We start from the raw sequence: 22,089 nt of genomic DNA, 5'->3' as shown, positions 1-22,089 counted from the left end.
CCATTACATTTTCTGTTGTATTTTGGGCAGGGTTCTATTGTTTTTATTTCAACAGGAATACTTCAACTATAGTAACTTCAGTAAAAACATCATTCATTTTCCAAAATCGCTTTAAATGATATAGCAGCAGATCAGAAGTTAACACGCACGCGTAGCTCAAGGTGTATGTGATGCTTATTTACCGTTTAGCCGTTATGCCGATCATTTTCATGACAATGTTTCTACGATCTTTAACTGATCGTAACCCACAGATGATTACACCACACTTTAACATGTGCCTTTTTCATCTTTTAATGTTCTATTTGCCTTTTTAGAGCGCTATCAATGATGTAGCAGCGCCTACGTTTACATTAGTTTAGCGGGGAAGATCCCAGAGTTGCCAGATTTGCGTTAAAAAAATCTGCCAAATGGCCATTCAAAGCTTGCCGGAAAACCGCGAGCTTAGAAAAACTGAAATACTTGGCAACAGTAAAAGGTCCTGGCAGATCGCAAGCCAGATAAATTGCGCACACAGGAAACCCCGCTGCATAGAAACCATTTTCTACTTTTGGATCTTTTTATAAATGTATTGGAGTAAAAAGTATGATATTTGTCTTTCAAATGTAGTTAAGTTAAAGTACAAGTACTCAGAAAAAATAATACTCAAGTAAAGTACAGATACTCAAAAAGTGTACTTAAGTACAGTACTCAGGCAAATTTACTTCGTTACTGTCCACCTCTGGAATCAAGACCTCACTCTGAGACAGTGAGAGACAAACTGAGATCACATCACGTGTGTTACTGGGTGACATCAGCCGTTTTCAGGTTAAGTAAATCTAAAGAACATTCTGCAGGAGAATAAAAATAGTGAATAATCTGGTTAAAACCAGTGACTGCTGTGAAAGGGCAGCTTACAACCAGGGAAAGACCTGGTGACAGCCTGGAGAGACTACTGGCAGGAGGGAATAGACCCCACCGGGTCAGACATGGGCTAGCTACCCATGTCGGCAGGATCCGTTACCATAAGCGTAATGGGTCCACCCATCTATGGCTACGAAAAACACGAGAGAAAGAACACCCCTGGAGTCGGGCGCAAGATGACTCATCGGTGGATCACATGGCAACAGACCTCGGAATGGAAATGACAAAGAACCAGGAGATCAGCACAGCAGAAGTTGGAACAAACTACGCAGATGCATTTGCGGCTGTACAAAGGTAACATCAGAGAAAGGTCCTAAAATCCATCAGGGCAGGCAGAAGTGCCTGAGAGAGCTTAGTGAGGGGCCTCGCATTGACCAATACTTCACAAGAGGTAGGGAAAATCAGTCGGGTGAAGCCCAGTGGCGAGACAAGCACCACAGCCCACAGGGTATCAGAACCCTGCATGTGGTTTTTATAGACCTTGCCAATGCCTTTGGATCAGTGCCACATGAGCTGCTGTGGACAGCCTTTGACTTCTTCCACGTTACAAAGCAGGTAACAAAGCTGATTAAGGCATATTTTCAGGATCTCCAATTCTGTATTACCACACAGGATAGTACCACCGCGTGGCAACAGCTGGAGGTTGGCATAATGGCAAGTTGCACAATTTCACATCTGGCTTTCACAATGGCAATGGAAATAATAATCTGGGCATCGTGATGGGTGTTTGGAGGACAGCGTTTGAAAAATGGCTTGCGCCTACCTCCAATCAGAGCATACATGGATGACATGACAACCATCACAATAACCAAAGCATGTACAAAGCGCTTGCTGGATATGCTCCAGGAGAACATTAGTTGGGCACAAATGGAGGTCAAACCCAGCAAATCCCGCAGCATTTTTATTGTCAAGGGCCGGTTTACCAATGATAGGTTCTGTATAAAGGGTGAGCCCATACCAACGGTCACGGAAAAGCCCATCAAAAGCCTTGGACGGTGGTACACCGCAGACCTTAAAGACGCCGGTGGAACAGTTGGAACAACTCAGGCAAGAGACAGCCAGTGGACTCAAGAAAATCAATAATACAGTTCTTCCTGGGAAGCTGAAACTCTTATTTGGCTTGTTGCCAAGCCTGATGTGCTCTCTCTCTCTTCCCATTTCAAGCCTTGTGGAGGAATATAAATGCACCAAAACAAGGTTAGAGATGACGCTCAAAGAATCCTGTAATCCCTGTGTAAGATATGCTGCTCCAACAGTCGCAACAGTGAGGAAATGGAACCCAACAACAGTGGTAGGAGGTGCAAAGGCAGCCCTCAGACATAAGGACATCGTGGGACAAGTTCAACATGACAGAGGTTTGGCATCAACCACACCCATGTGGCGAAAAGTGACACCAAAGGAACAGCGTCACCTGGTAGTGGAGGAGGTTCGGCGTCAAGAGGAAGCAAGTAGATGCGCCAGAGCGGTCTCTCAGGCCCAGCAAGGCTGTTGGATGAGGTGGGAAGGCATTGAACGGCGCAAAATCACTTGGAGTGAGCTGTGGAGTATGGAAACAAACAGGCTAAGTTTTATCATGAGGGCTACTTTTTATGTGCTTCCCTCACCAACAAACCTGCATGTTTGGTGTGGACAGGATCTAGCCTGCCATCTATGTGCAGCTCCAGCAAACCTTAAACATATTCTTGTGGTTGTGAGAAGAGCTTGACACAGGGGAGATACACATGGCGCCACAATCAAGTACTAAAGTGCTTGACTTCAGTACTTGAGACGAAGAGAGTGGCAGCAAATGCCATCCCCCAAGGCTAACTCGCTAAAAAGGCAACCCTTCATTCAGGAGGGGCAGAAACCGCGGGTTAAGCACTTAACCCCAGATTCAGGTCTGCTGAGTATAGCCAGGGATTGGGAAATGCGAGTTGATTTAAACCACAGACTTACTTTCCCCTTGGAAATCGCAGCGACCAACCTGCGGCTGGACATGGTTCTGTGGTCCAGCTCCAGTAGGACAGTCCTCATAGTTGAGTTGACTGTACCTTGGGAAGAGGCCATTAATGAAGCATTTGAAAGAAAGAATCTCCGGTATGCAACTTGGCAGTGGAGGCTGAAGATCGGAGATAGACAGCGAAAGTGTTCCCGGTGTAATTGGGATGCAGGGGCTTTGTTTCCAATTCCACTACAAGGCTGCTTAAGAAAGTGGGGATCAGAGGACAGGCCCAACGGAGGGTAGGCAAAGAACTTGCCACTGTTGCTGAGAGAAGCAGCCGCAGGCTGTGGTTGAAATGGAAGGATGCAATATGGGCTGCCAAGTGACCACGTAATAAAATGGTGTTGTGTGTTGGAATGTTACGCCATACAGGGGGGCACTGAGCATACCTTAATGGTGCCAGTGGGGCTATAACAGCCTTAGCCAACGGGGTGGATGGTATGGTTGCGACAAGGTTATGGTAATGTGTTGTAATGTTATGCCATACGGGACCAGGGGCACTGAGCTTGCATTGACGGAGCCAGTAAGGCTAGAACAGCCTTAGCCAACGGGTTGGCGCATATGGTTGCATTGATTTTGGTAATGTGTTGTAATGGTATGCCATACGGGAACGGGGGCACTGAGCACGCATTAACTGTGTGGGTAGTCGTGGCCTAATGGTTAGAGAGTCGGACTCGTGACCAGACGGTTGCCGGTTCGATTCTCAGGGCCGGCGGGTAACGACTGAGGTGCCCTTGAGCTGCAGTGATAGCTGCCCACTGCTTCTGGTATATATGTGTTCGACTGGAGTGCGTGAGTTCACTACTCAGTGGTCGGGTTAAATGCAGAAGTCACCATAGCTGACAAATAGGTCACTCTCAGAGGACAGATCCAGTGGAGGATAATCAAGAACTGGCCAGTGGTGCAGAAAGAAGAAGCCACAGCATGGGCTGCCAGATGACCTTGTAACAATGCGACACACAGTCGCATTGGCTGAGGGTGTCTTGTGATAACGGGCCGAAACACCCAATGAGGCTGAGGTGCACAATTGACCATGTGTCGCATTGATGAGAACCATACAAAGGGCATTATCAGCAGCACCTCACCAAAAGGCATTCTTCACCCAGGATCATGGATGTGATGAAAGTGGGACACACAACTCATGAGATGTCTCTCTGATAATGGCAAGGAAAGGCAAGTATGCTATGTGTTTATATAATCATTTATCCCCCAAACACAGAGGATGCCTACCCGACGAACCCAGTGAAACCCCAGACCTCCTTACCTCTCTTCATATTCTTGACTGCTCCCCCCGCCGTGCATAAGGCGTGCAGGGAAATGTCTTATTGGGCAGTTCAACTGTGCTGAAATTGTGGGATTATAACACCTAGTCCTATTAAGCGAATCTCTAATAAATAATGAAGTGTAGAGATGTTTGTGTGCTCTCAGTATCACATTACTTACACATTATCAGCTTCATATGTGATGAATTTATCATTCATCTTGATGAATAAAATATGTCTGTGACATATGGATATACACAGGCTACTAAAGACCTGAGGGAGAGAAGACATGACATACGCCTCGGCATCCCTTCTCCACAGAACAACTAGTCATTGTTAATTTTAGTAATAAAACCTTCATGATGGGCACTGTAATCTCTTCAACATACTATTAACACGTGAACTACACACAAACAAACACACACATGCACACACACGCGCACACACAAACACACACACACACTGTGTGCATGCGTGTGTGCGTGCGTGCGTGCGTGTTTGTGTTTGTGCATGTGTGTAGTTCACGTGTTAATAGTATGTTGAAGAGATTACAATGCCCATCATGAAGGTTTTATTACTAAAATTAACAATTAACATTGCTGATTTTCCTCAACACTGACACAAATGAATCCAGGTCTGATTTCAGCTCTTTAATATTCAATAAGTTGATTTGCTCTGAGGGTCACAGGACTCCAGATGCTCATGAATAAAGAGAGAATTAAAGATGCGTGAACTTATTAATTACAAGTTTGAAATCCTTTTCTGCTTTACAAGGTTACGCTTTGTTTGTGTTTTCCACTCGGACAGACCTGTCACCACTGAGATGTGTTTGCCCTCCAGGTGGTCAAAGACACACACACACACACACACACACACCTGTTTCCTCTGGATGTAAGTCAGCCAGTTGCACCTGCAAATGTTGAAATTTCATCAGCTCTCTGACTTTTGAACTCTGAACTGAAACAAACAGAAAGTGATGAGTTACACAGCAGACATTCACCTCACATCATTAAAACACATCATCACATCATTCTCAACTTTCTTTTAAAAAACGTGAAGAAAGTGGTAAATATAAATAAAAAAACATGTAGGTCTTTTCTTAAACCAGTTGAAAGTATTTATAAACAAACTCTTAAGGTCCTGGATAAATCATCATCGTAGCATACTAACTAAGTTTTCTATTTTGAGCTGGGAACATTTGATTCAATTTGATGATTTGGTACTTATTTTTAAGATCTTAAACGGTTTTGCTCCACCCGTTTTAAAGGATTGCATATATCAGATAACAGGAAGATATACACGTGGCGGTACTAGTGGTGATTGTAATGTGCCATTTGGTCAATTACCTTTTGCTTTTAGAGGAACACATAAGTGGAATAGCCTCCCAGTGGAGCTAAAAGAATTAAAACATTTGGTATGGACAAACAATGGTTTCTCGAAAAAGCTGAAAAAAGGTCTATTGACACATCAAAATATGGTATGGTAGTCTGTAATTTTGTTTTAATATTCTTGGTTTATTTCCTTTCTGCTCTTACATTTTCTTCTTGTTCTTAATTTGGTGTATTAATATTTTGTTTATATTTTCTTCCTGTCCTTAACATCAACCTGCCAAAAGGGACTACGGATAAAAATTGGCCAGTGTTGGCTAAATCTGGTGCATTTTACATATTGTATGTGTTATTAATGTGCATTGTCCCTGATCAAAGAAAAAAAGAGAAATGGATGGACACACAGGCAGTGGCTAGAGCATCGTTAGCTGGTTGCTAAGGGTTTCAGACTGGTTGTTAGGGTGTTTCTAACAGATGCCTCTGTGTATTTTTATTGATTGAAAGATTTTCATTCAATGTAATCAAAGAGTTTATTTTGATATTAGTCGAACACACCTTTAATGAACTTTCATTTTAGTTTCACTGGTCATTAGGTTCGACTTCATGCGGCGCTGCAGGACCCGACGCTTGATGTTACAGTCACTGCCCTTGGAGTCCAGAATAAAGCACTTAATATATACATATATATTATATAAATTAACTTATAAATAATCTTGCCTTGCAATGAAGCTAAAAATGTAAACAACTACATCATCATGTTGATATGGTCAATGTTTTACTATAAAACTCTTACGACAAACATCTCTTCTAATATCTTTAATTGTTGTGTATACGGAGCTGCAGCGGACACATTAAATGACTTTACTTTGACCCATCGTGCGAGCTGTCTCTTTAATACCGTGTGGTTTATATGTTGCTGCTGATTGGGCTGTGACATTCTTGACACACCCACCAAACAAGAGAAAATGTAAATAATGAATATTTCCTCATGTGGTCAATAGAGATCACTCCATCACCTGTGTGACTGAACATGATCCCTTACATAACACTACACAAACTACACAACTATTCATCTGTTACAGACCAGCGTTCGTCATCGAGGGCGTTTCTGCTCCACACATCTGTGTCATCGAAACCCACCATAACACGACGATAAACTGACATGCGTCGTACAAACCAAATGAATTGTCATCTGTAAAATGGATGTATTTGTGTTGTTATAGTTGTGGTGTGGATGCCGAATGATTTTAACTCCTGAAGTTTCGAGTTGGCAGTGCATATGGGATGAACATTGTTACTCACTTCATTAGTTCACAAGTTTCTTCATCTTTAACTCTTTGTCAACATTCAGTCTTTTAGGAGCGGTGTTTTCATTGCTGAATGGGTTTAAGGAGTTAATGCTGACCCGAGATCAGCTGCATGAGAGACATGAACGCCAGCCTGTGACAGATCTGAGAACAGCATCACATGATGAATCTCTTCAGATTTTAAACACCTGTCTCAACATCATGACATCATACAGTGACACAGCGATTTGCTGCATACACTGTGTGTGTGTGTGTGTGCGTGCGTGCGTGCGTGCGTGCGTGCGTGCGTGCGTGCGTACGTAACTATCTACTAGACGCCATTAACACTGAGTTATATTCTGTGTTCATGGACCAAACTTCACACATGAGCTACATAGACATTGCTTTGAAAAAGAGCGAATGGATTGTATTTTAGAAGAAACAAACAAAAGAAACAATGAAAACACACAGACAAAACAACACAACACAACACACTTCTACCCAGCTAACACAGTAAGTCCTGACAACGTCGCCAGTTCGTCTTCATTTGGTCACCGTGACATTACTTTGTGACCACGCTGTGAGGACATCTTGGCAACGTTCCATTTCTTAGAATTTTTGCTTACATTCCAGAAACGTCTGAGCCACGTCCTCAAATAACATCGTGAATTGATCCAGTTGAGAACGTTGTAGCAACGTGATGTACTTGTCTTCAGATGACCTGGACACTGGTCATTTGATTAATGAATCTGGTCATTTCTGTTTATTATGTTATTGTATGGAAAATGTATGATCAGAGTAAAATCTGTTATAATGTCAAGACGAATGCTATTAATCTGACAGCTATTAAACTGGAGTTTAATTCGATACCACAATTACAACTATTTATTTTGTGCGCGCGCGTCTGATATGTGCGCGTCTCCAGCACGCACTCGCCTTCTTTGTTCTGCAAAGAGGCGCCGCGCGCTCTCATCATTTAAACGTTAACGGTCATTTCTTTTTACCTCACTGCCTGATTTTACTTTAGTGGTTTATTAATATTCTTTCTTTACTTTATACCTTACAGATGTGAGAGTAAATACATATTTTAGTGATTTTCGATCGATTTGGTGCGTTTAGAAGATCATTGGTGCTCCCCTGCCCACCCTCCAAGAACTCTATACATCCAGACTAGTGAGGAAAAGGGCTCAGAAAATCACCCTGGACCTCTCACATCCAAGCCATCATCTCTTCACAATGCTGCAGAGCACTGAGCACCAAACAACCAGACACAAAAACAGCTTCTTCCCTCAGGCCATCTACCTCTTCAACAGTTACATGTCTTTACACACCGTGCAATTAATAACTCTGTGCAATATTAATGATATCCTCCAGATAATACACTATCTATTTTTATACAACTTTTTCTGTCAATTATATTTCATTCATTCTGCTGTATATAGCACATACCTTGTACTACAATAGTCTATTCTTATTTTTTACTTGTACATATTTACACACACACATAGCTTTACTCTCTATATCTTTATCTTATGTTTATTGTATTGTATTTGTTAATTGTTTATACCCATAGGCCCTTATTTAAATCATTGTGTACTGTATTCTATTGTGTTATGGTCTCTGTGTACTGTTGTTGCTGTTTCTGTGTTCTGGATGCTCCGGTCACCAAAACAAATTCCTTGTATGTGCAAACACACTTGGCAATAAAGCTCTTTCTGATTCTGATTAAATGAACAGACCCTAATGTTTGTGAGTGTGACTAAAGAAGCTTTTGATTGTTGTTTCTAAAAACGGACAACCTGCTAAGCTTATGTGGTAAGAACATAATGTTAAGCCTAAACATAATGTTTATTCATCTCTGTGAATAAATATCTGCTTTAAATCCTCTATATTGTGTTGAAGTCTTTGATAAATGTCATTTACTTCAGTATCTAAATAAAATATCTGATTGTGATGTACAGTGCTGTAGGGCTGTGCAATTCATCGAAAATAATTGTAATCGTCAATTTTGGCCTTCAGCAATTACAAAAACAAAATTAAAGCTGCAAGCAGCGATGACCGGGCCCTCGCGCAAAAGAGCAACCGCAACCCTGTGCCATCACCACCCGTCGGCCTCAGGAACAGTGAACGGTGGGCAACGTGCATATAAGGAGTTACATTATAGATTTTTCCGTGCCATATTTCCTATTGCCAGCTGGTGGCGCTATGACTATAAGTGAACACTGACGTGGATATGTGTTCAGGCCAGGACTCTTATAAAACATATGAAGTGTGAGGCCGGTCGGACATTGCGTGCCTGAGTTACTTTAGCTTCCTGTTTCATGGCGAAACATCAAACTTTGTCACGCCTCCACGGACACGCCCCTCATGAAAAGTCTGGAACTTGCAATGTATCGTCACAAAGGTCTAGGAAGTTATATTATAGAAAGACTTTAATTTATTTACATGTACCAGATTTCCAGAGATGGGAAGTAACGAAGTACAAATATCTGGTATCAGTACTTTACTCCACTATTTATTTTTCTGACGACTTTTTACTTTCACTTCTTACATTTTTACGCAAATGCCTGTACTTTCTACTTCTTACATTTTCAAACCAGGCTCGTTACTTTACAGTAGTTTTAATCTGTATTTGATGCACAATCAATATTATTTCTTGTCATTGCGTGACTTTTTCAACCTAATGATAGGTCTGCCTAAAAGCTGAAGCGCTGTGTGAGGTGGCCACTAGCCAATCAAATGTAAGGCGGCGGGAGTTACTCTTTACAGAGCAAAGCGGTGACCAATCAAATCAAAGAAGACGGAGTAACTGTTCTCAGATCTCGAGCGTGATATTCTGCATCATGTGGTGACTCGTGAATGGTAGGGTTTTTTAGCGCGAAAGGACCAGATTTTAAATATGTAATTTAGCTATTCGCATGTTCTACAAACATATACTTCACGAAAGATGGACTGTAGCTCCGTCAGAAGTTAAAGCAGCTCGTTAAGTTAAGCGCATTATTGTTGCTGTTGTTCATTAGTATGTATGAATTGCATATTTTTTGCTATCGTGTGTGCGTTAAGTTCATGAACGAGTGAAAAATACCTGCTCATTGCGTTGCTTTCGATGAACTAATTATAGTGGGCACTTTTGCACAAAAATGTGCTAATTTCCTGATTGCCATTTGAAGTGGTTTCTGGACATATCCTATTAGTCTTATTTTCTAATTTTCTTAATGCATTTGCCTTGTTTGATCTGTTTGATCTATTTTCCTGATTTTTATTATATTTTTTCATCTTGTCATGATTAAAATTATAAGGAAATAAAAAACGATCCTTATCAACGTTGATTGACATTGCAATAAAATACTATCACATTATTTTGGAAGTTAAAATTTTGGGCTGGTTTTTGTTGGAGTGAGTAGGTTTTAGTGAGCCTTTGGGCTGGAAATCATCCACCTAATCTAGCAACACTGACATCAGTTTTAATGTTGAACGAGTGTAACGTACAATGTAAGAGGCTAAACATTTAATATTTTAAAGCGAGGCATAATTTCAAGAAATGTGTTTAACCAATCGAGAAAAACAGTAATGGTTACCAAGTAAATTGACTTGCCTAATTAATTATCTCTTTATTTCTCAGTTTTCTCTTTTTGACAAGATCTCCCAAGTGTCTACAACCTTTGTATAATGATATGTCCATGAATGGTCTGTGCTTAAAATTTAAAGGGACAGTTAATCTAAAATTGAAAGCAGTGAAATTCTGTTATAAAATGTTTTGACAATCACAGTACCAAACAGTCATTTCCTGGCTATTACGCATCGCAGACATAGGCTAGTAGTCTAAGAAGCTGCCACGGACCAAGGCGGAAGGCAACACAAAGAATAGCTAAAATTATGGTTGAGAACTTGAGACAAAGGGAATTCTGTCACAATTATTATCAATACGCTTGTCCTTTACACTCTTATCTTACATCATAATTGTATTATAAATTTGTGTTTTTTTCACTACCTAGGTAGTGGCAAATAGATTTATTCCATCAGTCTTTTTTATGCTTGTGTTCTACATAATGGTAGTTCAGTTGTGAGGTACGAGCGTGACTCTAAAACAGGTCACTGTAAAAAAAATCCCGTAAAAAACAGATAAAGTACTGGCAGAAAATTACCAGTACATTTTCCTTTATTTTACGGACATTTCCATTAATGCTAAAATGCAAATGAATGCAGTGCAAAATGTAAAATACAGGTAAAACAACTGTAAAAATGAACACGGAAAATTCCTTCATATTAATACAGTATATTGTGCCCTATTTTTACGGCTTTTTTTTGAGTGTAGTGTATTGATTACTAGTTGGACTTTATACTACTGTACAATAGTCAGTTTACTCTACATAGTAAAGATAAGGACTACGTGAATTGAGTATTGAGGATTAAAAGTCTAACGACAGCGTTATAGAATTTACTTGGTTTACATCACTTTAATACTAATCTAGATATGGTGATCAGAGGTGGGTAGTAACGCGCTAAATTTACTTCGTTACATTTACTTGAGTAACATTTTGGAAATATGTACTTTTTAATAAAATTAAAAGTGTGTACTTTTACTCTTACTTGAGTAAATTTCTAATAGAAAATCTGTACTTTTACTTCGTTACATAACTTACATTGCGTGACGTTCCTTCGTTCCTTCATTTTAAAATATGCTTTAAAAGCGTTGTTTATTTCAAGGTTGTCGTCTCTTTTTACGGGCATTCCCGAGTGATCGATTCTTTTGAGTCGATTCTTTTGAAAGCATTAATTGAACAATGGGCAAAACCATTTGAATAGGCTAATGAATCAGTTCAAATGATTTGTTCAGTTCGCAGCACGATCTGAATCATCTGAAGCAGGATTACTCACTCCTCGTAGCGCGAAACTTAAGAACACGCAGAACACAAAGAGCGTTGGATGAAGTGGATATTAATCTATATCTATACAATCAAAACTGCAAATGTGTCATATTGTTTGCCAGCAATGATAAATGCCCGCCATATGCGCGCACCCGCGCGACCTGTTCGTCAGACACAGCAACATGCGCGTTACCTGTCAGACACAGAGACGTGGGCTTGCAGAAATATACATTTGAAGAACAGAAGGAAGAAAACTGTTGATGGGCGTGTGGTTCACTGTTTACTGTTTGTTTACAAGTAAGAGCGTTTCACAACACACACGTGACACAACACGAGAAAACATGAGCTTTGTTCAAAAATGTGTATTTCATTTAAGAGAGCACTGCAGATGTCTAGATCATCTTAGGAAATGCTCTGAGTTTAGTTCATGCTTTAGTTTGACATGGTCTATTATTCTAAATAAGTTGTGTAAACTACATTGACATCAGGACTAGATGAAATTTACAGAAATGCTTGTCTCTTCTGTGTTTGTCTATTCTTTAGTCTCTCTAGTATATTGCAAAGATATCTGCTTATGATAATTAAAAATATTGATTAAAATGTAATATTAAAATATTGGCGTTAATATTAATTTATGTAGTAGGCCTATATAATCAGATACAAAGTAACTAAGTAACTAGCTACTTGAGTAGTTTTTTCATTGCATACTTTTTTACTTTTACTCAAGTATTTTAAAATAGTGACTTTTACTTTTACTTGAGTAACAATTTCTCTAGTTACTTGTACTTTTACTTGAGTAAAGATTTTGGCTACTCTACCCACCTCTGCTATAGCTCCTGTTTCATGGAAACATCAAACTTGTCGAACAGCCCTAGTCGATGCAATGTATGTCCAAGTCTAAGATCATATGCAATATGACTGACTAATTTAAGTAATCAAGTTTAAACATGATCTGTTTCCTGCGTGACGCTTAACAGTATCTAATATTACTGTAGATTTTAGCAATTTTATCAATGTGTGAAGTGTGAGTGGTCAGACATTGTGTCTGGTTACTATAGCTTCCTGTTTCATGCGAAACTCAACTCTTTGACGCCTCAAGAAAAGTCAGGAACTTGCAAGTATCGTCACAAAGGTCAGGAAATTTATAGACTTAATATTTACATGTACCGATTTCTGTTATTTATTTAAATGTGTCACATTCTTTTGCATGGTGGGCTATTGCCTAAGTGAACACTGACATGAATGTGTAATATAGGCAATAAAATTAATGAGGCGAATTATAGTAGGATTTATTATTTATTTAAATGCGTCACATTCCTTTTGCAGCTGTGGCGCTATTGCTTGAGTGAACAGTGACATGATATGTGTTCGGCCAGGACTCTTCTCAACAGTGAATTTGGGTCTGGTCAGACATTGTGTACTGAGTACTATAGCTTCCTCTTTCATGGCGAAACATCAAACTTTTTCAGGCCGCCACGCACAGGCCCCTCAACTAAAAGTCAGGATCATGAAATGTATCATCACAAAGGTCTGAAGATCATACTGGCTGTACTCTTCAAATATGATGCTGACTTGTTTGAATCTGTATGAGGAGTTAATCACAGTTTAAAACATGTCACTTCCTGTTTCCTGCAGGTGGCGCTATAACTGTATCTGAATATTACCATGTAGATGTCTTCAGGCCAGGACTTTTATCAAATGTGTGAAGTCTGGGGCCTGTTGGACATTGTAGGCCTGAGTTACAACAACTTCCTGTTCATGGCGAAACGCCAAACTTTGGCAGGCCGCCAGGGTCACGTTCCCCCACGAAAAGTCAGGATCTCCGCAATTTAGCTTCGCAAAGGCATTAAGATTAGAATGACATGAAGATGATGTTGATCGGATTAAAACTCTAGGAGAAGTTCGTTAAAGTACAGCGACTGGAAATTGAAACAAATTACCAAATTGCACAGGAAATCAAAAATCACGGACTTCCTGTTGGGTTTAGAGATATGCTCCAAGAGACTTTTCTTAATGATTCAGGGTGTTCTATCAGCCCACCAAATTTGGTGCATGTACGTATTGCGTAGCGGTCTGGGCAGTTCTAGATGGCACTAGCGAGCCATTTTGCCACACCTAATTTTAAAACCCATATCAGACGTAAATGTTCGCCACGTCTGATGCGTGTGCAAGTTATTGTGAGTTTTTGAGCATGTTTAGGCCTTCAAATTAGCGATCAAAGAGGGAGAAGAACACAGAAACAATAGGGCTCTGCACTGCTGTGCAAGCCGGTGGTTTGCTCCTTCGTGCTCGGGCCCTAAGAATCGAGGTAAAACGATTATTGTGCCGCATTCCATTTTGCAAGGATCCTCTCTTTTCTTGTGGTATAAATCCACAGCGCACCCTTTTCTTTTACAGCGGTTCAGCTGTGCTATTTCTTTACATTTATTTTTATTTTTCTATGTTGTTTTAAAACTTAGTGAGTAATCGTGTTAAATAATCGGGATCTCAATATTGGCCAAAATAATCGTGATTATGATTTCTGTCATAATCGAGCAGCCCTAAAGTGCTGTGTTGAGTTTTATTTATCGTTATACTGTGTTTTATACATATCTGAATAGAGAATTTCTCCAATTATGCATAAAATGTCATCTTTAATGCACAGATTAAATCACAAATTAATTTAATCCTCCATGTGAGGGATGATAATTGTTTAAATTAAATTAAATTAAAAGATTTTAACAACGTGACTGTTTGGTCGTTAGGACGTGCTCATCGCGTCCCAGAAACGTTTTTTGGTACGTCGCTGCGACGAATATGGTACGTTCCAGGTATGTCTTCAGGAGGTAATCACCATGTCCCAACAACGTCCAATGTCATGTCGTCACGACGAATATNTAATTCTGGATCCCTGTGTCGTCACAGGGATCCTATTCCTTCTATTGTCCATTCTCCCGGAAAAGCACAGCAAGGCAAAGGCGAAAGAGCCCGCCCATGAGCCAACCGACGAGCGAGACCCGCTTACCATCAAGATTGGGCTGCGCTGCAGCTCGTTCCTCTTGCGATAGTGAAGTTTAGGTGTAGCTGTTTGTTCACGGCATTTCAGTGATGGATGTTATATAAACGGTGCATTAAACGCTGGATTTAGAGATCTTTTGAAACTGATAGATGGCGCGGTCCCAGTGCTAAAAGATGCCGGACACGAACTGTACGCGGTAAGTGAAACTAAGTCATAAATCTGTGTTTTCTTGGCAGTCGGCGTGTACGTGCACAATGTACAAAACACGAAGGGATTAATGTGATGATTAGGGCTGCAGCTACAGATTCTTTTACTAATCGAGTATTCTACTGATTATTCCCACGATTAATCGGGTATTCGGATAATAAGTACTTTTTCTTTATTAAAGCAATACTAAATATACAAGATAAAATAAGACAGGTCTCTTAAAATGAGTAAAACAACTAATTTGTTTCCTTTTTAGAACAATTAAAGTTTTTATTGCTGAAATTGCAAACATTAATATCTGTGAAAACTAAACCCATTTAGTACATTCCACTGCCATATTAAATTCAAAAATGCAATATAATTCAAATATATAAATAACAAACATGTATAAAAATAGAAAGAATAATTTCAAAGGTAAACAACTAACTTCAGCTTCTGCATGATGCATTTAGTTTATATAAATTAGTTTTAGTTTCTTTTTTTACTATTAAATAGTAATATATAGCCTATGACTTTTATTTTGGCAGGTTGTCGGAAGACGCTTATTTTTTAGTATGTCTGTTTCTTCACTCAAACAATAACATGTTTGTGAAATAAACTCTCAGAGCAACTCTGGAGATGAAGTTCATGTCCTCATTCAACGCAGGCGCTGACAAATTCATGAGCATCACGTGTGTAGCACGTTAAACTGTGCAGTTCATTCACTCAGACATGCAGAACAGACAGATGACATATGTAAATAACAGGATTCGGCATCCACTAGTGCGCATCTAGTTTTATGGACTCAATGCAGCCGGAAAACAAGTTTCACTCGCAAACTAGACTAAAACTAAGTGAAATAGCAGTTCACCATTTCAATAAGCTATCACTTATTTATCAGCATGAGTCACACGTGTGAGCGTGTGAACAGACTAAAATGCGTGTGTCTCACGGTGAATGCGTGAGACTTGAGAGCCGGTAACATGAACAGAGTTTAGCGGGCTGTGCGTCAGTAATAACGGTCCGTGGGGAAACGCAGCGCTCCTTGTGTACTGTAGTTAAATGGATTAAACAAAGCTTCGAGGCAACAAAATTTGCCTCGATGATTTTTTGTATTCGAATTACTCGAGGAATCGTTTCAGCCCCAGTGATGATGTGTTGTGTGCTCGTGCTGTAGTTCCATCCCACTCTCCCGACTAGTCCCACCTATAGCCAGAGGTGGGTAGTAACGCGCTACATTTACTTCGTTACATTTACTTGAGTAACATTTTGGAGAATATGTACTTTTTAAGTAAAATTAAAAGTGTGTACTTTTACTCTTACTTGAGTAAATTTCTAATAGAAAATCTGTACTTTTACTTCGTTACATAACTTACATTGCGTGACGTTCCTTCGTTCCTTCATTTTAAAATATGCATTATAAAATGCGTTGTTTATTTCAAGGTCGTCGTCTCTTTTTACGGGCATTCCCGGGTGATCGATTCTTTTGAGTCGATGCTTTTGAAAGCATTAATTGAACAATGGGCAAAACCATTTGAATAGGCTAATGAATCAGTTCAAATGATTTGTTCAGTTCGCAGCACGATCTGAATCATCTGAAGCAGGATTACTCACTCCTCGTAGCGCGAAACTTAAGAACACGCAGAACACAAAGAGCGTTGGATGAAGTGGATATGAATCTATATCTATACAATCAAAACTGCAAATGTGTCATATTGTTTGCCAGCAATGATAAATGCCTGCCATATGCGCGCACCCGCGCGACCTGTTCGTCAGACAAAGCAACATGCGCGTTACCTGTCAGACACAGAGACGTGGGCTTGCAGAAATATACATTTGAAGAACAGAAGGAAGAAAACGTGTTGATGGGCGTGTGGTTCACTGTTTACTGTTTGTTTACAAGTAAGAGCGTTTCACAACACACACGTGACACAACACGAGAAAACATGAGCTTTGTTCAAAAGTGTGTATTTCATGTAAGAGAGCACTGCAGATGTTCTACATCATCTTAGGAAATGCTCCGAGTTTAGTTCATGCTTTAGTTTGACATGGTCTATTATTCTAAATAAGTTGTGTAAACTACATTGACATCAGGACTAGATGAAATTTACAGAAATGCTCGTCTCTTCTGTGTTTGTCTATTCTTTAGTCTCTCTATATATTGCAAAGATATCTGCTTATGATAATTAAAAATATTGATTAAAATGTAATATTAAAATATTGGCGTTAATATTAATTTAATGTAGTAGGCCTATATAATCAGATACAAAGTAACTAAGTAACTAGCTACTTGAGTAGTTTTTTCATTGCATACTTTTTTACTTTTACTCAAGTAATTTTTAAAATAGTGACTTTTACTTTTACTTGAGTAACAATTTCTCTAGTTACTTGTACTTTTACTTGAGTAAAGATTTTGACTACTCTACCCACCTCTGACTATAGCTTCCTGTTTCATGGCGAAACATCAAACTGTGTCAGGCCGCCACGGACACGCCCCTCAACGAAAAGTCAGCAACTTGCAATGTATCGTCACAAAGGTCTGAAGATCATACTGGCCAAATATGATGCTGACCTGTTTAAAGTGAGTTAATCACAGTTTAAAACATGTCACTTCCTGTTTCCTGCAGGTGGCGCTATAACAGTATCTGAATATTACCATGTAGATGTCTTCAGGCCAGGATTTTATCAAATGTGTGAAGTGTGAGACTGGTCAGACATTGTGTGCCTGAGTTACTATAGCTTCCTGTTTCATGGCGAAACATCAACTCTTTGACACGCCCCTCAACGAAAAGTCAGGAACTTGCAATGTATCGTCACAAAGGTCTAGGAAGTTATATTATAGAAAGACTTTAATTTATTTACATGTACCAGATTTCCTGTTATTTATTTAAATGCGTCACATTCCCTTTTGCCAGCTGGTGGCGCTATTGCCATAAGTGAACACTGACATGGATATGTGTAATCATAGGCAATAAAATTAATGCAGGCGAATTATAGTAGGATTTATTATTTATTTAAATGCGTCACATTCCCTTTTGCCAGCTGGTGGCGCTATTGCTATGAGTGAACAGTGACATGGATATGTGTTCAGGCCAGGACTCTTCTCAAACATGTGAAGTTTGGGTCTGGTCAGACATTGTGTACCTGAGTTACTATAGCTTCCTCTTTCATGGCGAAACATCAAACTTTTTCAGGCCGCCACGCACAGGCCCCTCAACTAAAAGTCAGGATCATGAAATGTATCATCACAAAGGTCTGAAGATCATACTGGCTGTACTCTTCAAATATGATGCTGACTTGTTTGAATCTGTATGAGGAGTTAATCACAGTTTAAAACATGTCACTTCCTGTTTCCTGCAGGTGGCGCTATAACTGTATCTGAATATTACCATGTAGATGTCTTCAGGCCAGGACTTTTATCAAATGTGTGAAGTCTGGGGCCTGTTGGACATTGTAGGCCTGAGTTACAACAACTTCCTGTTCATGGCGAAACGCCAAACTTTGGCAGGCCGCCAGGGTCACGTTCCCCCACGAAAAGTCAGGATCTCCGCAATTTAGCTTCGCAAAGGCCTTAAGATGAGAATGACATGAAGATGATGTTGATCGGATTAAAACTCTAGGAGAAGTTCGTTAAAGTACAGCGACTGGAAATTGAAACAAATTACCGAATTGCACAGGAAATCAAAAATCACGGACTTCCTGTTGGGTTTAGAGATATGCTCCAAGAGACTTTTCTTAATGATTCAGGGTGTTCTATCAGCCCACCAAATTTGGTGCATGTACGTATTGCGTAGCGGTCTGGGCAGTTCTAGATGGCACTAGCGAGCCATTTTGCCACACCTAATTTTAAAACCCATATCAGACGTAAATGTTCGCCACGTCTGATGCGTGTGCAAGTTATTGTGAGTTTTTGAGCATGTTTAGGCCTTCAAATTAGCGATCAAAGAGGGAGAAGAACACAGAAACAATAGGGCTCTGCACTGCTGTGCAAGCCGGTGGTTTGCTCCTTCGTGCTCGGGCCCTAAGAATCGAGGTAAAACGATTATTGTGCCGCATTCCATTTTGCAAGGATCCTCTCTTTTCTTGTGGTATAAATCCACAGCGCACCCTTTTCTTTTACAGCGGTTCAGCTGTGCTATTTCTTTACATTTATTTTTATTTTTCTATGTTGTTTTAAAACTTAGTGAGTAATCGTGTTAAATAATCGGGATCTCAATATTGGCCAAAATAATCGTGATTATGATTTCTGTCATAATCGAGCAGCCCTAAAGTGCTGTGTTGAGTTTTATTTATCGTTATACTGTGTTTTATACATATCTGAATAGAGAATTTCTCCAATTATGCATAAAATGTCATCTTTAATGCACAGATTAAATCACAAATTAATTTAATCCTCCATGTGAGGGATGATAATTGTTTAAATTAAATTAAATTAAAAGATTTTAACAACGTGACTGTTTGGTCGTTAGGACGTGCTCATCGCGTCCCAGAAACGTTTTTTGGTACGTCGCTGCGACGAATATGGTACGTTCCAGGTATGTCTTCAGGAGGTAATCACCATGTCCCAACAACGTCCAATGTCATGTCGTCACGACGAATATGGGAATCACAAAGTTACGTCGCTGGAACGTTATTATGGTACGTCATGGCAACGAATATGGTCCGGTCCAGGTACGTCGTCACAACGTAACTGTGTTAGCTGGGTATACAGTTGAAACATATTTACAGTTGAGTTGAACAGACTCAGTACAGAGATTCGAGTGAACCTGTGGTTTGTTTTGATAATATCAGACTGGATCATCTCTGTCATGTCGTGCAGCATTTTCATTTTTCTGCAAATATTTGCTTAAGATGGTTTCTTGCCCGACATGAAAATGTGATCCAGGATTCACACGTCTGCTTCCTCCGGGCGTCATGAAACATCACAAACATGACCTCACCAGAAGGAATGCTGGTTATTCTAAATGAACATACAGTTTGTTTGTCTCTGGATGTTAAAGTGACCTGATGGCTGTGCGCTACACACCTGGACATTAACCTCAGTTCATCGTCAGACACACTGGCTCTAAACAGTTCTCATGGCTTGATTTGGCTCTTTGACTGTGACGGATATTCCCGCAGGATCTCCTCCAGCTCACGTAAGCACAGCCGGGCCGCTGTTTTAAACCTACATGAGGAGAGAGAAGTGAAATGAGAGGTTGTACTCATCTGATCTCAGACCAGTGCTGTGTGAATTCATTCACCTGTGCAGGAGGTGTCGGGCTCGGCGGGCGGCGGGTCGATGTCTCTAAAGCGCAGCGCCACAGAACTCCGCTAGGGTGCAGTAACATTGCTCTCGAAGCGCGTTGTGGCTGCTGGTCTCCCACCGACATAACGGCACGCCGCCAGAACAAACTCCAGAACCTTCTGCCACTCGGCCCTCTGCACCAGCAACCTGCCTCCATCCTGACAGGAGCGCTGAACACACACACACACAACATGTCATGGCTGCATGATGATTTCTGAGTAGAATTTCAGTCTCATTTCGTTGAAAGGGTTGTGTGGTGATTGTGGCATCACGGCTGGTTGTGAGCTGATATTATAACAGTATTTCAAATGCTGATGTTTCTCACCTTAAAAGCCATCAAGTGCGGTTGAGCTTTCCTATAAGAGTGAGCATCACGATTGGAGCCGAGACGAGAATAAGGAATGGATCTGTACACGCTGATCTTCTTCTGATGCAGATCTTCCAGTAAGATCTTCAGGTCGGTCGTGAGAGAGCTGGACGTCATCTGAACCGACTCAAATCACATGACAGTGTAAAAACCTGAATAACAGCACATTTCAGTGCACAGGACCTGCAGTACGCGTGTGTGTCACCTGCTCAGCGAGCGCCAGGCTGTCGAGCAGCTCACTTGAGACTGACGTCTGACACGCGTCTTTCTGGAAGCGCCGGAGCCTTCGAGAACCTCCGTCCACTTCACATGAACACAAGACAAACCATCACTGCTGATGTCACCAGATAAAGTGAGACAGAAGAACAGGATTCAGAACTCACACGCTCGCCCTCGCTCAGCAGCACGCGCGGGTTTTCTCCGTCTCACACCAGGAGCCGGACGGGAACACAGAATATCCATGTAGGATCTCCTCAGACGTCCTGCAGACAACAGTGAAATATGGTAACGCCCATCCATCCACACACGCACGGAGCAGAGGTGATGACTTCAGCACGCTGGAGATCTTTGCTCGAGGACACTTCAGTCACTTCCAATCCTGACACCACTGAAAATCAAATCTGTGACGTCTACTGTGTCACACACACACACACACACAATCATTCATAATATGACATCATGTTTCCTTTGGTTAGTGTTGATATCATATGATAGATGTCATTAAAGGGATAGTAAAGCATCGACTCCCATCGTATTTATTTTCCCCACTATGGCAGTTAATGGGGGATGAAATCTGTTTGGTGACTGACATTCTTCCTAATATCTTCCTTTGTGTTCGGCAGTACAAAGACATTTATACAGGTATGGAAAAACCTGAGGGTGAGAAAATGATGACAGAGTTTTCATTTTTGGGTGAACTGTCCCTTTAAACATGATGGATTCATGATGTTCTATTCTCTACACGTGTATTATTCTGTATGTAACTTTATATGTATAAAGATATCAAGTTTATCCTCACCTGTGAGTTTGGCCTGAGGTTCTGGGATCTCCATTAACACAGATCTCTGATCAGTCATTTCAAAACGCGATCTTCTCTTTACAAAGTAAAGCTAAAATCAACTAAAGAGATGGAAAATAGTCTTTTACAGAGATCAAAACAATTGAAACATGAATGAAATAAAGTCGTGAACACTCATAAGAGATAAGAAGTTTCCTCAGTGTGCGCGCGCTCCCGGCGTCATTCATTCAGCCTGACGCCGGCTTCACACTTGCCGCGCGGGCAGGGCTTGAGGATACTCGATCCTGATTGGGGCATAACTGTGACGAAGTGACTTTTGATTTGCTCATAGCAGTGCTGAGTTATGGAAGTAATGTGGAATGACTCGATTGCAATGTAACACAGCTAACGACGTGTATTAACACTCATATACTTTCTGAATACAAGTATGTATTTTTATTATAATTTTATACTGTTTTTTATGATATGTAAAAACACTTTTAACTGGCTTTTATTTTAATGTTTTTGTTTCTGTGCTTAAATGTAGTTTCTGCATAACCCTGGCCTGTTCTTCTTATTTACATTTACATTCATATTTATTCATTTCGCAGATGCTTTTATCCAAAGCG

The 22,089-nt window shown here is 40.4% G+C and overlaps 1 protein-coding gene across 1 annotated transcript in view; it reads left to right on the top strand.

Moving 5' to 3' along the window:
- The window catches only part of LOC130571126 (uncharacterized), a 155,984-nt gene that overhangs the window by 30,927 nt on the left and 102,968 nt on the right, over positions 1-22,089 (top strand). The window lies entirely within an intron of this gene.

The sequence above is a fragment of the Triplophysa rosa genome, linkage group LG20 (genome assembly GCF_024868665.1).
Source record: "Triplophysa rosa linkage group LG20, Trosa_1v2, whole genome shotgun sequence".
NCBI classification, from domain to species: domain Eukaryota; kingdom Metazoa; phylum Chordata; class Actinopteri; order Cypriniformes; family Nemacheilidae; genus Triplophysa; species Triplophysa rosa.
This window is presented reverse-complemented; position numbering and strand designations above follow the sequence as displayed.